At 51.6% G+C, this 22,443-nt stretch overlaps 1 protein-coding gene across 2 annotated transcripts in view; it reads left to right on the forward strand.

Annotated features, from left to right (window-relative positions):
* The first annotated feature begins 3,082 nt into the window (after positions 1 to 3,082).
* The window catches only part of RGS3 (regulator of G protein signaling 3), a 204,835-nt gene continuing 185,474 nt past the window's right edge, over positions 3,083 to 22,443 (forward strand). The window contains exon 1 of one of the 2 annotated variants that reach the window (XM_065572233.1): positions 3,083 to 3,239. The gene's annotated coding sequence lies outside the window, so the exon portion shown is untranslated. The remainder of the gene's footprint in view (positions 3,240 to 22,443) is intronic. The other variant, XM_065572234.1, reaches the window with a different exon arrangement.

A 22,443-nucleotide genomic window follows, 5' to 3' on the forward strand; every position in this document is an offset into this window, starting at 1 on the left:
AATGGGTTCCTTACAAACAGGAAGATGTCGTTAACACTTTCAAATTCTTGAAATCTCTGCTGGAAGTTTTGAAGGAGCCTCTTCAGAGATGATGCCATCTGGCTCACATCTGCAGTGTCCAGGCAGCTTAGCAGTGTTGGGAAAAGCAACATCTCCCTAGTTTCCAAATCACTTTTGAAAAGACTCAGTTTGTTTTGAAATGAAGTGACACTGCTGTGGAGATCAACTACATTGTGATTTTACCCCTGTAGCTTTAAGTTGAAATCATTTAAGTACATAAGAGCGAAAGAATGGCCATACTGGGTCAGACCAAAGGTCCATTTAGCCCAGTATCCTGTCTTCCAACAGTGGCCAATGTCAGGTGCTTCATAAGGAATGAACAGAACAGGTAATCACCAAGTGATCCACCCCCTGTCGCCCATTTCCAACTTCTGGCAAACAGAGGCTAGGGACACCATCCCTGCCCATCCTGGCTAATAGCCATTGAGGGACTGATCCTCCATGAACTTCTCTAGTTCTATTAAATCAGCAAAGAAGTCCAGGATGCTCATACTTGCGAACCTCTCAAAAACGCCTTTTTCCATGGAATGTTCTGTAGATATTCTTCATATGAACTTGAATTTCCCACAGCCTTCTTAGTACTTGCCCTGTGCTCAGCCAGCGATGTCATTATGACCCAACAGGCCATTGTAATTGGCAGACACTTCTGAAAGAAAGCTTTTGAACTCTCTGTGTTGCAGTGATGACTTGAACTGATGGAAGTTGACAGGTTTAATCACCATTAACATTGCATCATAAAGCTTTGCGCAAAGTGCGATTTGGTGGATTACACAGTGATAGGAAATCAAACTGGGGTCCAGATCTTGCAGAACCCATGCAGAAACTGTAGCAGTGAGAGCGCAGAAACTTGACCACTAAACCACCAGGGAGGAGGGGGGCGAAGGGCTCCCTCTGCGCCCAGGTCCGAGACCAACTAGGAACATGTGTGAGACAGATGGCAGGGTGAAGAGAGGCAAGAGGACAACTCAAAGGCCCTTCAAAAGTAAGCCCTGGAGGATGGAGTTTGAAAGGAAGGATGAGGGAAGGAGAATGAAGGAGAAATGAAAAAGACACTTGAAAAGGGGAGACAACAAACTGGGACCCACTGGCCACAGGCAGAAAGCAGCCTTTGGCAGCCAGCCTTCCAAAGGGGTCAGGCTTCCCTGACTGGGGCTCGAACCCAAGTCCCAGTAGTGAAAACACCGAAACCTGGCCCTTAGACCATCCAGGAGAAATCCCAGCAAGGCTTTGGGCAGCTTCTACTCATCCATGTGGGCCATGCCCAGCCCCAGGCACCACAACTGAACCTCTGCACTCCAACTAACCCCAGGCCCACCAGAGCCATGGCCTCAGCCCACCTTCTCTGAGGATCGAACTTGGGATCATCTGGTTATGAGACGGATACGCTGCCAGCTGTGCTAAGTAGGTGCCTCACAAAAAGCTGCTGCCACTGCCAGCTCCCTGTTCTCTGCCACCTCACAGGGCCATGTGTGAGACGGCCAGCGATGCCAGGAGCAGCCAGAGGACAGGTCACAGGCCCTTTGAGAGCAGGCCCTGGAGGACATTGGAGTTTGAAAGGAAGGACGGGGGAAGGTGAACGGAGGAGAAAAGAAAGAGACACTTGAAAAGGAGAAAGAAGACTTTAGAATACACTAAATTGAAAGGCCAGTGCATGAAAACAGGCTTTAGGCTGCCAAAGGTTCCCTGCTGGGGAACTGAACCAGGGCTACAGTGATGAAAACACTGAATCTGGACCACTAGACCATCAGGGAGAAGCCACATTAGGCCCTTGGCACTTGCTTCTCAAATGTGTGGGACCCGCCCTGCCCGCCATGTGGTAAAGCGCAGCACAGGAACCTCTGCAGTCCAGCTGACCGCAGGGGATGGCAAAAGGCTCAGCCTGTCTTCTCTGAGGATCAAACTCAGACCCTCCAGATGATGAGACTGACACGCTGCCAGCTGCACTAAGAAGACACCTTGCAAAAGCCCCTGCCCCTGCCCCTGCCAGCTCCCTGTTCTCCGTCACCTCAGAGCACACTTCAGTTCAGCTGCAGGACAACGTGTCACATCACCTGCCTGAAGGCAGAAACAGCCCACCTGGCTACTCCTGCCACTGGCCCCTCCAGAGAGGGGACAAAGTGGGTCAGACCAGTGCTCCATCTGCTGCAAGAGCCTCTCTTCTCACAGTGTCCTGTGCCAGAGACCCATGAGGGGACGAAGAGAAGAGGGAAGTTTTGACTGAGTCGCCCCCTCCCCCGCCTTCTGGCACCTGGAGGTTTTGGGACCTGCAGAGCATGGGCTCCTGCCCCTGAGCGTCTTCGCTAATAACCTTTGAGGGACCGATCCTCCACGAACTCATCTCCTTCTTTTGGGAACCGTGTATGGGGTTGATATAGTGGCGTTCTGTTCGTTTCTCCTTTATTCTCTATCCTTCTCCTAATGCTTCTTAACACGCTTCTCTGAGCTGTTTCCACTGCCGCTGCCCATCGAGCGGATGTTTTCAGAGAAGTAGCCACCATGACTCCAAAACCTCTTTCTTGAGCAGGAACAGCTAATTTAGACCCTGTCCTTAATCGGGAGGCGCGCTGGGACTCGGGGGTATAGCCCTAAGGGGAAAGGGAGAAAGGGGCTTCAGGCCCAGGATGCCTGCCATGGGGCTGACCCCTGAGTCCCAGCGGGACCGATGCTCCCAGTCCTGGCATGCCCAGCTGTCCACTAAAAAGGCTCTGGTGGTCCTGATTTGGTCTTCCCCTGGCTTAGGCTCTTGGTAGCTAGATGTATCTGCCATGCAAGTTTCTTTGGGCAGCTTTTTCCACACTGGGTTAGTTCAGGGGCCTCCGCAAGCCCTTGGGCGATAGCTGGATACATGCAGGCTCCACAGAACGACCATGGATTTGTCACTCCCTGGCTTTCCCCCGCTGGAGCTCCTAAGCCTGTGGCTAAGTATAGGATTTCCTCCCCCCTCAGGAGCCGGACTGAGTCATTAAACTCAAAACCGTTCAACTCTGTCTCCCCTGTCTCCCAGAGGGGACGCCAGGTGCCTTTATCCAAAGAGAGTTGGGCACAGGCGTGCAAACAGCTCTTCTTCGTCATTTGCTAGGGAAAGGGGGCCTGTACCTTTAAGACTGGTTGATTTCTTTCCAAACATTCCCAGGCGAGTTCACAGAGGCGCTGAGCTGTCTGGAGTGTGCTGCTTGCAGGTGAGCACCAAGCTTTGCCATTGAATTTCACCCGCTAGAGCCTGTTCATTTAGGAGGTAACTGGGGCTGGTTACTGCATCTCCCACTCTGGGGATTGGCGGGGCTGGTGCTGCTGATTTTTGAAGGAGATTTGTTGTAAGTCGACCCCCCCAGTTAAGGGAGGAAGGAGTGATCAGTGTAGAACGGCAGCAGCTGGGGGCTGAATGGCCTTGCTGGGCAGGTGCTGAGTCCCTGCCATGTTCTAGCTTGGGGCTGGGGGTGAATGGAAGTGGCTCTGCTTGGGACCGGGAGAGGGAGGTTAGGGTTGCACGTTTTGTTAGTGGGCAGCTGCAAGTCACTAGTATTTGCAAGCTGGGCATCCGTGCTGGTTTAAATCCCATCCCCAGAGTCAGCAGCATTCAGGGGCTGAGACTTTGCAGGTGTTCGGGGCTGCTGTGAAGATGCCCTATGAGTTTGTCCTGGGTGTGACGTGGTGGAATCTGGCCAGCCTGCAGACTGCCGCTGTGCCACCCTGGGTGGATGCTGCTGTGGGCACCGTTGTTGGCATTTGGATTTGGGGTCCATCGTGGACGCATACATTCTCTATGGTCCAGGCTGTGATGGGACAGAGCTGCGGCACCAGCGCTCGCTTGTTTCGAAAGAAAGGGGATTTGTGTTGCATGGCTGAAGAGAGATGCAGCTAGCTCCTTCTCTTTGTCGCGGCTGGAGATGCCTTGTGCCACTGGCACGTTTAGGGCTGTCCCTGGAGTCCTGTCCAGATCATGCCCCAGAGGGCAGCGGCTGTGATTCTAAACGACCAGGCAGGGCCAGAGTCACCCTTGCAGGGGTGGCAGGTTTGTAGAAATTTTGGTGGTGCCCAGAACCCACCCCCCAAACTCTGCCCCCCACCTGCCTAAGGCTCTGGGAGGGAGTTTGGGTGGGGGGAGGAGGTCTGGGGTTCCAGCCCTGGCCTGGGGCTGGGGCTTAGGGTGCAGGAGGGCTGCAGGCTCTGGGAGGGAATTTGGGTGGGGGAGGGTGTCTGGAGTGCAGGAGGGAGTGAGGGGTGCAGGCTCTGGGACAGAGTTTGGGTGTAGGCTCTGGGCTGGGGCAAGGGGTGGGGGGTGCAGGAAGGGGTGGGGATGCAGGCTCTGGGGGGGAGTTTAGGTGCAGACTCTGGGCTGGGGGTGGGGGTATAGGAGGGGGTGAGGGGTGCAGGCTCTGGGAGGGAGTTTAGGGATGGGGGGGTGCAAGGCTAGGGCAGAGGATTGGGGTGTGGGGGAGGGCTCCAGCGGGGGAAGAGGGGTTTGGGGTGTGGGAGGAGCTCAGGGCTAGGGCAGAGGGTTGGGATCTGGGGGGGAGGAATCTGGCTGGGGGTGTGGGCTCTGGGGTGGGGCAGGGCTGGGGATGAGTTTGGGGTGCAGACAGGCTGCCCTGAAGCTGAGGCCAGAGAGGAGGACTCCCCCCAGTCCTCTCCCCACTGGCAGCAGTGAGCTCTGGGGGAGGGGCCCCCTCTCCCCCCTGGCAGCACACTCACCCCACATGTGCTCCTAGGGCCCCTCTCAGGTCCAAGAAGCCCAGGGCCGGCGCAACCCATTAGGCGACCTAGGCAGTCACCTAGGGCACTACAATTTGGGGGGTGCGACCGCAGCGGTATTTCGGCGGCAAGACCTTCCGCCGCCTCTGTGGCAGGCGGCATTTGGGGGTGGGACCTTCCGCCGCCTAGGGCAGCAGAAAAGCTGGCAGTGCTCCTGAAGAAGCCCCCTCGCCTCCCCTGTGGTGGGTGCCGGGGCGGGGGCGCTGCCATCACACATGCGCCTCTTCCCCTGCTGCTGCCCCTCACTGTAGCCTCACTGGGGTGGGGGATGGGGCTGCCCCTTGCCCAGCGTGGGGCAGGAGCGCGGGTGGGGGGATCCCCTGTGCTGGTGGAAGGTCCTGCCGGAAAAGGGGAGGGTCCGAGGCAGAAGGGCAGGGGCGGGGCAGCCTGCCCTGCCACTAATGGATGGTGGGGCACTAGGACCGTGCGGCAGCAGTTGATGTCGGACGTGGGCAGAGCAGAGTCAGGTGGAGCTGCAGGCTGGGAGGGGCCGGGGGCAGCAAGTGGGGGCTGGGGGACACTGGGGGAGGTGCGTGGGGGTGGCAGGTGGGGCCAGGGGAGAGACCCGACCCCAAACATTGGTGGAGCCAGGCCCCCAGGCCCTGAATATTGCTGGAGCCCGAGCACTATGGGCCCATACAATTTGCAGCCCCTGACCCCCGGTGCCAGCTGTGGTGTAGCTCACACTTCCCAGATAGAGGAAACGGATCAGTGATGCTGCCTTTCATCAGAGCTCCCTTCAGGAACTATTTTCCACCAAGGCTGGGGGGCTGTGGGAGCCCCACTGGTGCAGTGGCTGAGAGCAGGGACCCAGCATCAGGGCCGCCCGGGAGGGGGCAAGTGGGGCAATTTGCCCTGGGCCCGGCAGGGGCCCCCTGCCGCCGAAGACCCCAGGCCCCCTGAATCCTCTGGGCAGCCCTGCCCAGCATGCCCCTGGCCATGCCCACTTCCACTGCACCCTCCCTGTGTGACGGACCGTGCCCGGGCCTGCACCAGCAGAGGGGACACCAGGGACTCTAGGCTGCAGTGGGTTGAACGGCTCCTTTGGGTCAAGCTAACCTGGCATCTCGCAGCTGCGTCCTGCCTGTGGCTGATGTTCAGTGATGTTCAGACGCTAAGGGCATCATGCTGGTAGTGGTGCATAGCCCCCCCCCCCCATGCTCAGGGGGTTACACCAGCAGGGAGCTTGGCCCAGTGTTGCTGTTCCATGCTGAATGCCTTTACCTACAGATCTGATTTGATTTGAAACTAGAATATCATCAAATCACCATGGCACATGTGAAATGGATTAAAACTGGTGAACTGATATATATGAAAATGTAATTGTAAATGGGGACTCACCCCCCACTTAGAGCGAGTGTGTTTTTAGTGGGGTCCTGCAGGGTCCCATCAGTTCTTGGCCCTATGCTATTTAACATTTTTATCAATGACTTGGAAGAAAACATAACATCATCACTGATAAAATTTGCAGATGGCAAAAAGGTTGGGGTAGTGGTAAATGATGAAGAGGACAGGTCACTGCTACAGAGCGATCAGGATCAGAGCTCAGCAGTGGGACCGGGGTCCTGCAGGCCCCACAGGACCCCACGGCCATAACAGTGGCAGTGGGTAAAATGTACTTTGCTGTGGGTGGGATGGGGGGGGGGCAAAAAAAAAAACTGCGGGAATTTGCGGGGAAACACTGAATCTCTCATCGGTTTGTCATAAATCAAATGTCAGCACTGTCAAGCAAGTTTTTCTATTTTTTTAAATAAAGGTTTTAATACTTAAATTTAAGCGAGGGATAAAAAGAGGTTTGATGTCTATTATAGCAAGAGTTAAAGTATTTTTACCTGATTTAAGCAAGTTTTGTTGTATTCTTTTAGTAGTAAAATTGTGTCTGAATTCCATTTCTATACATAATATATTAACCAACTGTTTTTTGTTGGTTTTAAATAGCATGGGGGAATCTGTCTCTCAGGATTTGTGGAATCTAAGGTTTCTGTGGGTGGGAGTATGATAAAAATGCAAGAAACAATGAGGGAGCGGGTGGGAGTGGGTATTTTGGGGAGGGTGGGAGCAGGATTAAAAAAATAGTCCCACACAGAGTTCTATTCTGAATTGCTTGGTAAACTGGGTGCAAGCAAACAACATGCATTTTAATGCAGCTAAATGTAAATGTATACCTCGAGGACCAAAGAATGCAGGCCACACTTACAGGATGGGGGACTCTATCCTGGGAAGCTGGGACTCTGAGAAGGAGTTGGGGGTCATGGCGGAGAATCAGCTGCACATGAGCTCCCAGTGCAACGATGTGGCCAAAGAGTGAACAGGATCTTTGGATGCATAAACTGGGGAATCTCGAGTAGGAGGAGAAAAGTTGTTTTAGGGCTGTCAGGCGATTAAAAAAATTAATCGCAATTAATCGTGTGATTAATCACGCTGTTAATAATAGAACACCATTTATTTAAATATTTTTGGATGTTTTCTATATTTTCAAATATATTGATTTCAGTTACAACGCAGAATACAAAATGTACTTCACATTTATTTTGGATTATTTTGGTTTTTTACAGTGCAAATATTTGTAAATAGTATTTTTCAATTCACCTAATACAAGTACTGTAGTGCAATCTCTTTGTCATGAAAGTTGAACTTACAAATGTAGAATTATGTACAAAAAGCTGCATTCAAAAATAAAACAATATAAAACTTTAGAGCCTACAAGTCCACTCAGTCCTATTTCTTGTTTAGCCAGTCTGTAGTGGGGCAGCTCCTGGTGAATTTAGACTGCAGCAGACCAGTGGGCCTGCGCAGATGGGCAGCCAATCAGAAAAGGGCTTATTGGGAGCCAATCAGGGCCCAGATCGGAGGCAGCCAATCAGGACCAGGCTCAGCCCTATAAAAAGGCTGCTCAGGGAGAGAGCAGGCAGTCTATCCCAAGCCTTCGAGAGGGGAAGGTCTGTCTCCAGAGGTGGGAGACTAGCACCGTGGACAGTGCAATGCTGGCCAGGCTCAGGGAGCAAAAGGGAGCTCTAGCCCGTAGCCTGCCAGGCTGCAGGCCCTGAAGGGAAGGGCCTAGCAGGTGCAAGGGGCCGTAGGGGAGTCAGATGCCACCAGCAGAAGATTGATTTTCTTTTTTGGTGGTTCAGGTTGTGTAGTTTCCGCATCGGAGAGTTGCTCTTTTAAGACATCTGAAAGCATTCTCCACACCTTGTTCCTCTCAGATTTTGGAAGGCACTTCAGATTCTTAAACCTTGGGTCGAATGCCGTAGCTATCTTTAGAAATCTCACATTGGTATCTTTGCGTTTTGTCAGATCTGCAGTGAAAGTGTTCTTAAAATGATCAACATGTGCTGGGTCGTCATCCAGACTGCCATAACATGAAATATATGGCAGAATGCGGGTAAAATAGAGCCGGAGACATACAATTCTCCCCCAAGGAGTTCAGTCACAAATGTAATTAATGCATCATAAGCATGTCCTCTGGAATGGCGGCTGAAGCATGAAGGGCCATATGAATGTTTAGCATATCTGGCACGTAAATATCTTGCAATGCCAGCTACAAAAGTGCCAAGCGAACACCTGTTCTCACTTTCAGGTGACCTTGTAAATAAGAAGAGGGCAGCATTATCTCCCGTCAATGTAAACAAACTTGTTTGTCTGAGTGACTGGCTGAACAAGAAGGACTGAGTGGACTTGTAGGCTCTGAAGTTTTATATTGTTTTGTTTTTTTGAATGCAACTTTTTGTACATAATTCTACATTTGTAAGTTCAACTTTCATGACAAAGAGATTGCACTACAGTACTTGTATTAGGTGAATTGAAAAATACTATTTCTTTTGTTTATAATTTTTACAGTGCAAATATTTGTAATCAAAAATAATAATATAAAGTGAGCACTGGACACTTTGTATTGTAACTGAAGTCAATATATTAAATGTAGAAAAACATCCCAAAATATTTAATACATTTCAATTGGGATTCTATTGTTTAACAGTGTGATTAAAACTGTTTAATCACAATTAATTTTTTGAATCAATCGCATGAGTTAAGTACAATTAATTTACAGCCTTACCTCTGTGTAAAACTCCTTACCTCTGTGATTGGCACAGGTGTGACTGGGGCTCGGATCCTGTGTCCAGTTCTGGTGTGCACAATTCCAGAAGGATGGGGATAAATTGGAGAGGGTTCAGAGAAGAGCCACAGGAATGATGAAAGAGTTAGAGAACCTGCCTTAGAGTGATGGAGCTCCAGGAGTCTGTCTATTGAGCTTAACAAAGTGAAGGCTAAGGGGTGAATTGATCCTGGTCTGTGAGCACCTACATGGGGAACAAAGATTTAATATTGGGCTCTTCAATCTAGCAGAGAAAGATCTAACATGGTCCAAGGGCTAGAGGTTGAAGTTAGAGGAAATTCTGACCGGAAATAAGGCAGACACTTTTAATGGTGATTGTAATTAACCATTGGAATAACTCACCAAGGGCCGTGGTGGATTCTCCATCACTGGCAATTTTGAATTCAAGACTGGCTGTTTTTCTGAGCGATTTGCTGTAGGAATGATTTGGGGCAGTTCTCTGGTCTGTGTCACATAGGATGTCAGACCAGATGGATGGATGGAATCTATGAACGAGCTGCTGCATGAGATGCAGCACGTGGGACTTTAGACTGAAAGCACAGAGGCTTCGGCCGAGTTGCATGTCCCCTCTCTAGCCATCAGCCAGCTAGCTTAGGGGACTGCCGTGTGTGGCCTCTTTCCAACTCCCCCACCTGCCTCCCTTGGCCTGGGGTGGGGGGACGGGAGCATGGTCTCCTGTGGCTCGTTCATTCCTGGGCCTTGCTGCTGAGACTGCTAGGGAGAGGCTGAATGGTGCCAGCTGGGACAGTAGCTTTGGGTGTGTCCACACAGCATCTGGGAGGTGTGATTCTCAGCTCCGGTCTATGTAGATGCTGTAGCCCTGCCGAGGCTAGTGCCTAAAATCGCAGTGTGGCTGTGGTGGCACGTGCGGTGACTCAGGCTAGCCACCCAAATACAGTCCCACCAGACCTCTGGAGTACGTATGCAGGTAGCTAGCCCGAGCAGCTATCCCTAGGTGCTGGTCATGTCTATCCACCTGTGCTGGGGATCACACCTCCCAGCCGCTGTGTAGACAGACACACCCTTTGGGATGTGGCGCCATCAGGAAACTGACTGATGCCAACAAACCATTCAGCATTGACCGCTGGACACCCTTCCAGTGGGGATAATTTGGGGTGACTTTGATGGACAGGGTTTGACCTAGAGATCAGCCAAGCCCCTCATTGGGCTGCTTCAAACTTGACAGAGCTGTAATGACGTTTTTGCACTATCTAGGTCTGGTGCTCTTGTTGGGATATTGGATTCCCGGCAGTATTGGAACTGTGAGTGGGGAGCTGGGGAGCTGACACGTTCTCTGTATGTGTATGTAGGAGAGCAGAGGGTTTCGTGTGTAGTCCAGCTTTGGGCATGGCGTCCTGCTGCGGTTGCAGCGGTTTTTGTGAATCTAGCATAGGTGGCATAATGCAGTTATTCTGGAAAGCTCTTTCTTCCCTTACAGAGGAACCGAGGACCCTCTCTGCAGCTAGAAATCCCTTTTCTGTTGGACCACCAGATGGTTTCTCCACTCAATCGATCAATTAATGTAGCCAGGTTTCGTTTCTAGTCATGGCAAACTTCAAAAGCTTATTTTAGCCGGCAGTATCCTTGCGCATGGAGTAACCATCCTAACTCAGTTGTGTTAGACTTCCATGTTCCAACCAAACAAGGAATTACCTACTGCTGGGAACTGCAGAATTTACCATGCAAACTATGTAAATAAAAACTTTGTAATAAATCTGAAAGGAAACTCATTAACCCGCACAGCGATGAGTGGAATGTGCAGGTCACTCTAGAAGTTAATGTAAAGTGAAGAAAGGTTAATTTCAGTGCCCAGGGGATTAAAGTATCCAAATGGAATCTCCTGGGAGCAGAGAGAGAGAGAGTCACTTGTCCCCTCCCAACACTTAACCTCTCCCCACCCCACACGGTGGCTTTACTGTCTCTGGAAGTGGGAAGTAGAGGGACTCCTGATTGCTTTGCTGGGCTGCCTTGGTCTAAGGCTCTGGGCAGCTAAATTGGGAAATGATTGCAAAATCCTAGCGCTGAAAGTGTTCATGCCATTTTTCTTTTCTTTCTCTGCGTCCCCTTGTGGGGCCTGTGCTAATGCTTCACATTCCTGGGTCGGAACTGCGGGGCAGATGTCACGCTAGAGAGACCAAGCAGGGAAGTGGAAAGTGCTCTAGTTAGTCTGGGTGGTTTTCAGTGCTAAAGTTCATGGTGACAAGAGCTGTGCTAGTTAATGCCTTCTCCCTTCTGGCTGTTCTCCGTGTATTAGGAAACCTCTTTGTTGCTGGTGGAAAATACCCAGCACGGGGCTGCTAGAACTGAACAGTATGGAGCTGGTTTACTGCATCGATGCCTCTGAGAGGATTCCTGGTTAATTATTACTAAGCAGGTGCCCTGTTGGTTCCATAGATTTCAAAACGAATGGTGTTCGGGGCAAGGGGGTGCAGAGGGGAGCTGTCTCCAGTTCCCACTGCAAGGGGGCTGGAAGAGGCTTAGCGCGGTGTACGACTGGACCCAACACAATCCGCTTTCAGGTTTTTCCCCAGCATTTTGTGCTGTCTGGTTGCATAGGCCCGATCCTGCCAGGTGCTGGCAGACAGAGTTTGGGAGAGGGCTGATGATTTGGGGTCCCTTGGTTCCTGGGTGCTGAATTGGAGATACCTTGAGCCTGATTTTCAAAGGCATTGAGCACCCATAATTCCCACTGAGCTGAGGGTGCTTAGGACCTAGATGACTTGATTTTTTGTTTCCTTGGCGTCTCCACAGCAACTATTTCCTGACTTGTTGTTTATTGGGTTGGTTGGACTGGGACCCCTCATGCCATGACCCGCCCCCCCCCTTCAAAAGCTGCTAGACAGGCTGATTTAAAGAGACAGCGCCCTTTTGTGATTGTCCCATTCTTCCTTTCTTTTTCCTCTTAAAAAAAAAAAAGTTTTGCAGTAAAAAATGGAGCGAGGAGGCTCTGTCTGAGAACGAGGAGTTTCTAGGATACTGATGGCGGCATGTGAGGCAAACATTGTCTTCTCTTTGGATGTAAATTGGTCTGATGGGGGGGGGGAGCCGAGCGGGAGACCAAATAATGCAGATTTGACAGAGCCAGGGCGAAAAAGGGACATTCTGGACCCCACTGTGCTGCAAAGCTGTCTGGGGCGTGTGGCTGTTTGTCTTGCTAAGCGCTCTCGGGATGGCAGCTTTGCCCTCAGTTGATGGAATTCCAGTGCCCAGAGGGGTTTCATGCAGATCTTATGCCAGCTCAGCCCTCCCCCACCTAACTGCACAGCTCTGGGCTTGCGTTCCCGGTAGGCTGAGCTGTGTCACATTGTCCATTGATAGTTTTGCTTGCAAACTGGACAAGTGTGCATGGAAGACAATACGCTGAGACCTCCAAGCTCATTGCGGGGACTGGGGCAGGAGGGATACAACTGTTCCTAGATGCACTGTTGAATGCTGGTTAAATGCAGCGTGATGCTTGGTGTGAACCCGTGGGGTTTCTTGAGAATGGTAACGAAACATGTCAATGCTGCGGATGGCACAATTGGAGCCATCAATACCTCCGGGCTAACGGTGAAATCAGCCAGGTCACACAGCAGCCTGGGAGCCCTCGGCTTTAGATTCTGCCCTTCGTTCTGGAAGCGCTAAGGTGAAGTGTGACTGTAATACCTGAAGGATGCCTTGCTCAGAGCTCTGGAGACTGAAACTCTTACCTCACTATATTACGGTGGCAATGCAAACTCCTCTGCACTGATGTACACAAGCCTGTCTGGCTGAGGAGAAAGTACTTCAGTTTTCTACAGCCTGGTTGAAGTCAGTGGCAACCTTCCCATGAACTTCAGTGGAGCCAGGATCTCAGCCCCAGTCTCTGGACTCTCTGCTGAGAAGCCAGGGAGGGTGTGGGTGTGCTAGTGGCCTTGTCCTGGGATACCTGCCCCCAAGAACGGGACTTGACCCCTCCAGCTCATTCACACAACTCATCAGACAGCTGGAATGGCCGACGAGCAGGGTCAGTAAGGCTGCCTGATACTTCCCATTCTAATCTCCTGTTTTCAGTAGCTGATAACGTAGACAAGCGTTAAAACACACACACAGACACACAGAGCAAATCTGAGTGGACCAGGTCAATCAGCACTTTCAAGCTGACCCCTTATATGCCACGGATACCGCACCAGAATAGAGTAAGCCGCAGCACGTTGGTCGAACAGCACTTCCAGGCTGTCACCCTTATATGCTCCTGGACTCAGCGGACTGGGTCAAGCAGCACTTTCAAGCTGCCACCCTCATATGTCCCAGGTTCAGCTCGTCCCTATCCCCACTGTCGTGTCACAATTGTACTGGCAGTAACCCACTTGGTGAGCAAACCCCACAGGATTTTTGGGCGCTGTCGGGATCTTTAGCTTAGGGAAGAGGAGAGTTGCTGCAGAGTAAATGGGGAAGCTAAAAACACAAACGAATAAAGTTCAGAGAGAGAGAGAGAGGGAAGCAACCAGCTTAACCATAAAAGTTCTTTATTGAATAATAGTGATAACCACACAAGGATGAAATCAAACTGGAACGGGTACAGAGAAGGGCCACTAGGATGATCCGAGGAATGGAAAATCTGTCGTATGAAAGGAGACTCGAGGAGCTTGGTTTGTTTACCTTAACCAAAAGAAGGCTGAGGGGGGATATGATTGCTCTCTTTAAATATATCAGAGGGATAAATACCAGGGAGGGAGAGGAATTATTTCAGCTCGGTACTAATGTGGACACGAGAACGAATGGATATAAACTGGCCGTCGGGAAGTTTAGGCTTGAAATTAGACGAAGGTTTCTAACCATCAGAGGGGTGAAGTTTTGGAACAGCCTTCCAGGGAAACAGTGGGGGCGAAAGACCTCTCTGGCTTTAAGATTAAGCTTGATAAGTTTATGGAGGGGATGGTTTGATGGGATAAAGTGATTTTAATCAATAGGTCAATAACGTGCCATCGCTGGTAATTAGTAACAATGATCAATGATGGGATATTAAAAGTTACTATAGAGAACTTTTTCCAGAGGGTCTGGCTAGAGAATCTTGCCTGCATGCTCGGGGTTCAGCTGATCGCCATATTTGGGGTCGGGAAGGAATTTTCCTCCAGGGTAGATTGGCAGAGGCCCTAGAGGTTTTTTGCCTTCCTCTGCAGCATGGGGCAGGGGTCGCTTGCTGGAAGATTCTCAGCAATTTGAAGTCTTTAAATCATGATTTGGGGACTTCGACAGCTGAGTCAAGTGAGAGAATTCTTCCAGGAGTGGGTGGGTCAGCTTTTGTGGCCCGCATCATGCGGGAAGTCAGACTAGATGATCACAATGGTCCCTTCTGACTTTAGAGTCTGAGTCTATGAGCCTAAACCAACATAAATTACATTATTAAAGGTTACAAAAGTCATACACCTCTACCCCGATACAACGCTGTCCTCGGGAGCCAAAAAATCTTACCGCGTTATAGGTGAAACAGCGTTATAGCGAACTTGCTTTGAGCCACCGGAGTGCGCAGCCCCGCTCCCCCGGAGCACTGCTTTACCGTGTTATATCCGAATTCGTGTTATATCGGGTCGCGTTATATCAAGGTAGAGGTGTATATAGAAAACTATACCTGATCAAACAAGTCAGGATTAGAAAGTTATACCTGAGGTAGAAAAGAAAACACAGAGAGAGAGAAAGAGAGGGATCTCATCACTCCCTGAAGCTTGAGCTGGTCGGGGTTCCCAGGTGATGGTGGTAGCTCAGGGTCCTGAGTGCTGGAGACAGGCAGAGCCCCCTGCATGATCAGTCAGGAGAAGATGAAATCCCAATGGAACTGATGCAGAGTTTGGATCCAGGCATCAGAACACTGACTGGAGTGTGGGTCGGGTTTTTTGTAGGGAAACAACAATGGTTCAAGGGAGAACACTAGATGTTTTTTATTTTTTTTTATGGGTAAACTGATGGCTCAAGGGTTTTCTTTAGGCTAGACAATAGAAGCTGATCACTCTTGTCTACTGGTGGTGTTCCTTCAAGGGAGCTCACAATGCAATTAGGCAGCTTCAGTATTTTGGATATCAATCAAGGATTCATTACTAGAATTGGTCTGATAACTGCTGAGCTGGGTATGTGCAGGCATAGGCTCATTAACATCTGGAGCAGAGATTCTCCCAGGATGCAGTGCTTCCCTGCTTTTCTGGTCCCAGAGTTCAGTGTGGTTCTTGCCTTGGAATCTCTGTTCTTCATTCTGTATGCTAATGGGGATCCTCCCTGTCCCATCTTTGATGCAGATGAGGCCAGGGGAGTTGTCTTAATCCTATCACCTTGTCGGGAGGGGTCGAGGTGGGTCTCCCAATGACTTTCACTGCTCTCTGCAAGTCTTTTCTCTGATCGGTTTTGGTTCAAGCAGAGGCTGGGGGGAGGGGGTGTCCTTCATGAGTCAGACAGGCTGGATACTGTGTCCTGGTTCCTGAGCTGACTGGTATCACCGAGCTGCTGGACCTCATCAGCATTTGGGGAGAGGAGGCTGTCCAGTCCCAGCTGCCCTCCAGCTGTTGGAATCATGATACATACAGACAGATATCACGATGCATGACAGAAAGGGGCCATGACCAGGACACACTGCAGTGCAGGGTCAAAGTGAAGGAGCTGTGGAACGCTTACCACAAGGCACGGGAGGCAAACCGCCATTCCGGTGCTGTGCCCACGAGCTGCTGGTTCTACAAAGAGCTGGACTTGATACTCGGTGGTGACTGCACCTCCACTGTGAAGGCCACTGTGGATACTTTGTTGGCTTCAAGAGTGGACCGAGCCAGGAGGAGGAAATCTTGGATGAGGATGTGGAGGGGGATCCAGAGGCAGAGGATGACTCGGAGGTCAGAGATGCATGCAGCCAGGAGCTCTTCTCTACCCCAGAGGAGGCTAGCCAGTCACAGCTGTCAGAGCTTGGTGAAGCGCAAACAGGAGAGGAGGCCCTTGGTAAGTGGCTTTGATTCTGGGAATTGCTGACGCGAGTTGTTGGGAGCAGGGGGGTAGCAGAAAGCAGGCTTGTGTCTGTATGATGCACGTACCACCACGTGCCTAGTCTGAGCAGTGGAACGGGGTGTTGATTGACTCCCTCACTTCACGGGAATCTGCCTCAGAGATCTCCAGGAAACTCTCATGGAGATTCTGGGCAATCTGCTGCCGCAGGTTCTTTGGCAGAGCTCCTTTGTTTCTTGCCCCATTAAGGGTAAATTTCCCGCGCCACTCTTCCATCACTGAGGGGAGGGACCATTGCTTCACACAGGCGAGCTGCATAAGGGCCAGGGCAGAAGCCGCAGTCTTGGAGAAGACTCTTCCTTGATTCCCTGCTCACCTGCAACAGCGAGATATCTTCCATAATGAACGCAGCCTGTGGAAAATGTGGGGACACTAATGACTATAAGGCCCCCCGCCCCCCTACAGTGCTGGCTTTCCCCAAGAGCCACATGCCCAGTATGGTCATGGAACACTGATTTCCCCTGCAGTTACTCACCATTTTGGGGGGTTTGTGGCTCATGTACTCTGCACTTAGGAGGGAAGAAACCCATGCACCGCTACAGGCTGGGGACTGACTGGCTAAGCAGCAATTCTGCAGAAAAGGACCTGGAGATTACAATGGATGAGAAGCTGGAGATGAGTCAGCAGTGTGCCCTTGTTGCCAAGAAGGCCAATGTCATAATGGGCTGTATTAGTAGGAGCATTGCCAGCAGATCGAGGGACGTGATCGTTCCCCTCTATTTGACACTGGTGAGGCCACATCTGGAGTACTGTGTCCAGTTTTGGTCCCCCCCACTACAGAAGGGATGTGGACAAACTGGAGAGAGTCCAGCGGAGGACAACAAAAATGATTAGGGGACTGGAGCACATGATTTACGAGGAGAGGCTGAGGGAACTGGGCTTATTTAGTCTGCAGAAGAGAAGAGTGAGGGGGGATTTGATAGCAGCCTTCAACTACCTGAAGAGGGGTTCCAAAGAGGATGGATCTAGACTGTTGTCAGTGGTAGTAGATGACAGAACAAGGAGTAATGGTCTCAAGTTGCAGTGGGGGAGGTCTAGGTTGGATATTGGGAAACACTATTTCTCTAGGAGGGTGGTGAAGCACTGCAATGGGTTACCTAGGGAGGTGGTGGAATCTCCATCCTTAGACGTTTTTAAGGCCCGGCTTGACAAAGCCTTGGCTGGGATGATTTCATTGCTGTTGGTCCTGCTTTGAGCCGGGGATTGGACTAGATGACCTCCTGAGGTCCCTTCCAACCCTGATATTCTATGATTCTGTGTGCTTGCCTGGGGTCAGCCAGTTAGTAATAGGTATATGAATAGTGGCTGTGTTTTAAATCACTGAATCAGTGGTCTGGGTGTTGCAAACAATACTGTTTCTATAAAATGTTGCATTTTGGCTTCACAGATATGATCTTGGGGGCCCAGCCTCCCTCTTTGTTATCACCAGCCGAATGGCTGCGCAGGATTAGAAAGCGGCCACAAAGAACTAAAGAGGACTTTCTGCGTGACGTCATGATTCACTCCGCAACCAAAAAACAAGAATTGAAGGAGTGGCAGGACAGCGAGAAGAGGGACCGAAAGGAGAATGCAGCGCGCCAGAACAAAACCACGGAGCGGCTCTTAAACATTATGGAGCGCCAAGCGGGCACGCTCCAGGTGCTACTAGCACTGCAAACTGAGCAGCTCCGCGCCCGCCCTCCCCTGCAACCACGATCGCAAAACTCTTTCCCATGCGCCCCCCCAGACACCCCCAACACACTCTTATCACCCTCCTGGCTCCAGTCTGTACCCGCTGCATTCCACTCCTGCCCTGTCACAGTCCAGCCCTGCAGACTCCCAGTACCCACTGCACTCAACACGCGTCCCTCTGCAGTTTAGCCCCGCTGAAGTACAATACCCGCTGCACTGTACTCCAAAGGAGAAGGTTGGATATCTGGACATACACAAAACTTTAACTATCCCAGGACCCCACCTCCTCCTGCGACCTTCCCTTTCCCCATCCCCCTCAGTGCTGATGTGTTTTTTTTGTTTGTCTCTCTCCTCCAGTTGTTTTTTAATAAAATAATTGTTTTGGTTTGAAAGCAATCTTTATTCTATTAATTGAAAGCAAACAGAGCCCTGCAAAGCAACAGGCAATTTTCTTAAACCTTCATAGTGTATCGTCTGCACCAATCACAATTACCTTTTAGTATTACAAGCACTGCACTCCCGAGCATAGCAACAAATATTAGTGACTTTCAGCTTCAAGTTGCTGCCTCAAGGCATCCCTGATCCTTATTGCCCCACGCTGCGCCCCTCTAATAGCCCTGGTCTCTGCTTGTTCAAGTTCAGCCTCCAGGTGCTGAGCCTCAGTGGTATAGCCCTGAGTGAAGCTTTCACCCTTCCCTTCACAAATATAATAGAGCGCACAGCACGCAGCTATAAGCATAGGAACATTGTCATCGGCCAGGTCCAGTCTCCCATACAGGCAGCGTCAGCGGGCCTTTAAATGGCCAAAAGCACACTCAACAGTCATCCTGCACTTGCTCAGCCTGTTGTTGAACTGCTCCTTGCTGCTGTCAAGGTGCCCCGTGTATGGCTTCATAAGCCACAGCATTAAGGGGTAGGCAGGGTCTCCCAGGATCACAATGGGCATTTCGACTTCCCCTACGTGATCTTCTGGTCCGGGAAGAAAATCCCTCCTTGCAGCTTCCTGAACAGGCCAGTGTTCCGAACGATGCGTGTGTCATGCACCTTTGCAGACCAGCCTGCGTTAAGGTCCATGAAACGCCCACGGTGATCCACAAGCACCTGGAGAACCATAGAGAAATACCCCTTCTGATTAATGTACTCAGTGGCTAGGTGGTCTGGTGCCAGAATTGGAATATGTATACCATCTATCACCCCTCCGCAGTGTGCGAAGCCCATTTGTGCAAAGCCATCCACAATGCATGTTGCCTAGAGTCACGGTCTTAGAGAGCAGGATGCGATTAATGGCCCTGCACACTTCCATCAACATGAGTCCAATGGTCAACTTTCCCACTCTGAACTGGTTAGTGACCAATCGGTAGCAGTCTGGAGTAGCCAGCTTCCACAGTACAATCACCACACATTTCTCCAACCACAAGGCAGCTCTCATTCTTGTGTCATTGTGCCGCAGGGCTGGGGTGAGCTCATCACAAAATCCCATGAATGTGGTTTCCTTATCCGAAAGTTTTGCAGCCACTGCTCATATTCCCAGACGTGCATGATGATGTGATCCTACCACTCAGCGCTTGTTTCCCGAGCCCAAAAGTGGTGTTCCACTGTGGTCAGCACCCCTGTGAATGCCACAAGCAACCTCGTGTTGTAGCTAGTACACGTGGTGAGATCAATGTCGCACTCCTCTTGCTTTTGTAGTTTAAGGAATAACTCCACTGCCACGCGTGATGTATTAGTGAGAGCGAGCAGCACATTGGTCAGCAGTGTGGGATCCATTCCTGCAGCCCAAAGAGGCAGGGCGCACAGTACACACACGTTTGAAAGACGGCGCCAAATGCAGATGGAAGCACAGGGATTGCTGGGATGCAAAGCAATGCATCGTGGGGCATTGGGACGAAGCCAGGATGCCCCGCGACCCCCTCCGCCTTCACACAACTCTTAGCAGCAGAAGAGAAAGAAAAAACGAGGAGTCCGGTGGCACCTTAAAGACTAACAGATTTATTTGGGCATAAGCTTTCGTGGATAAAAAACCCACTTCTTCAGATGCATGGAGTGAAAATGACAGATGCAGGCATAAATAGACTGGTACATGAAGAGAAAGGAGTTACCTTATTATTGGGAGTGGGCTTCTCTAAAAACAGAACCAACCCAGCGGTCTCCAGGGGTCTGATTTTTACCCAGGTCCTGGAGCCATTTCTGCCTTTTTGAAACAGTTACCAGTGATTGTTTACACGCTGCCATTTATTTCCAGCCTGGGCCCCAAGGCTGCTCAGTTTCTAAGTAAACAAGCAGCAATTAAAGAAGAAATAATGCCTTGGTCAGGGTCTCTCTCCCCCCCCCTCCCGCCATCTCCCACAGCTTGTGGATGGATACGGCAGGGAGGAGGGGGTCAGATTCATCAGGACAGAGTTTGAGAGAGGCTGGGTGCTGAGACTGGCCTGCTGTCTCCCGCCCATTCACTGGGCAGGTAGCGGAGCTGGCTTCTGGTTTCCAGCATCATGTTTGGGTTGAGCAGCTCGGCTCTGGGTATGGGACAGATCAGCATTGCTCTTGGCGAATAGGAAAATGACTCAATGGATTGGGAGCCTGGCCTCGTGCGTGAATTGCTCTTATGCTGTTGTTCTGAGGGATGTATGTCCTAGTCCTTGTGCCCAGCTTGGGGATTTCGGCCCCTTCCTTTGTGTCCCTGGGAGGGGATGAAGAGGAAACTAACCACTCACACTGGAGGTTTGAGGCCCCTTTTAAACCTGGACCCAGCGTCTTGCTGAGCACGGGAAGTGTCACCGGCAGGTTCTGCAGGTGCTTGCGTCCGGCAATACCTCCAGCAGCTCCATCGGGTCGCTGTAGCTGAGTGAAGCAGGAGGGAGGCCAGTCCAAACAAAGCCGAGCTCTTTGTTCAGGGGCCGGTGCAGAATAATGGGTCAGTGTCTGTATGTGTCTCCTCGCCCACCCCAGAGGCTGTGATTTATAGCAGCAGGACAATAGCCAGCCGTTGGGCTCAGCGTCTCTCATGCTTTCCCTTGCTTGGTGACTTGGCGTCCGCCCTGCTGCTGTTGGGCTGCTGGTTTCCCAGGTTTGGAGCCAACCCCCCCGTTTCTAGGGCTAGCGTGTGAAAATGCAGCTGGGCTGAGATGGAGCTAGCGCCTGCTCCCAACGGGATCAAACTCACTCCTGGGGAAAGGCCAGTTTGCTACCAGGCAAATGTCCCTTCCAAGCAACTGCTGTGGAGTTGCCTCTCGGCCTGCGCGCCTGACCAGGGCTGAACGAGGGGGCACGTCTTTTTGCAGGGCCTCCAGGCTCCAGTGCGAATCTGGGCCCTACTGCACTAGGTGCTGGACACACACACATGCAAACACAGGAACAGGCACACACACGGGCACACAAACAGATGTACACACAGGTGCACGCGCACACACACACAGAGGCACACAGATGTGCACACAGAGATGGACACACACACACAGAGGCACACACACACACGCGCACACACAAGCACGTGCACACACACACACACATTGCTTTACTGTCCCCACAGTATCTTGCAGGATGTTTCTTCCTCAGAGGGACTTAGGAAAAAGTACGGGCCAACCTGGGCCTGCAGCCATTGATGTGGGTGGGTCTGTCTGGCTACCCGAGTGCAGGCTCTGGTCAGAGCCCGGATGCCCGGCTTTGCCGGGAGCTGTCTGCCTTGCTGAAGACACAGGTGTGGCTGGACTCAGCTGGAGCCCTGTGGCTCAGAGCAGGAGGCGTCCCCGGTGTCTGTGCTCTGGACGGCGTTTGGAGACAGCGGCTTCTTTCTGCATAGGAGTCTCTCAGGCAAACCCTCCCGGTGGTCCCAGCATCTAGCGCTCCCGTGTCTCCTGAGCACAGGCTGTCCTTGTTCCCCTTTCGAAGCCTCTAGGACACAGAGGCTGGTCGGCCGTGCCTGGCCTGCCCGGCATGGACCCAGGGCTCAGTAGCTTTCAGCCTCAGTGAAGAGTGGGGCAGTAGGCGTCCCAGGCTGCTGCAGAACCCAGAGCTGGCTGCACCTCGTCTGTGGGAGTCCTCTGTCCGTTCGGCTCCAGAATGAAATGAGCGGCGCTGAGGGCCCCGGACACCCTGCTGCAATCAGTGCAGAGTGAGGGGCACGTGTGACACCCCCGGGGTTCGTAACACGGATCGAGGGCCCTGCGCCTCAGGTGGGCAACCCCTTATTCCAAGTCCCAGCCTGTGCACCCTTCCCTCCCCCATGGTGACACCCAGGATAGTTCGTGGGTGTGCTGAGCAACTGCAGGGGTGGGGGGCAGAACCAGACGGCCTTTGCTTTATGCTGTAATACCCCTGCCAATGCCTCGCATCCCTGATCACTCTCCGTGGGCCCTATGGAGAAATGCTGCTCTGAGGGATACAGGGGCCTGGCCTCGCAGTGACGCCTTCCCCCTGGGGACCTGAAGTGCTTCCTGGGTGAGGCCCCCCTCACTGGGATCTGAGCACCTCACAGTCTTTAATGAACTCTGCTGTTCTCCTCATTGCCCTGCTGGGGAACTGAGCCCTGGAGTGGTTAACCTGCCCAACAGCACACAGGTGCGAGTCCCTGATCTGCCACAGACTCCTTGTGTGACCCTGGAGTGCGGAGAGGGCAAACATTAAGGATTGTGAGATGTCGACTTGTTCGAACTTTGTCTGCTTGAGACCTCAGTCTGAGCCTGGCAGCAACAACAGCACCTCCTGGGGTTTGACTGAGCCACGTGTGTGTCAGGCAGGCTGCCGCCGCAGGAACTGAGAAGCATCCTCCCAGGTCTCACTTAACTGGTGCCCGAACCTGGGCATTACCATCTGGCTAACTGATAGATCTCACAATGCCATTGTAATTA

The sequence above is a fragment of the Chrysemys picta genome, chromosome 18 (genome assembly GCF_011386835.1).
Source record: "Chrysemys picta bellii isolate R12L10 chromosome 18, ASM1138683v2, whole genome shotgun sequence".
NCBI lineage: Eukaryota > Metazoa > Chordata > Testudines > Emydidae > Chrysemys > Chrysemys picta.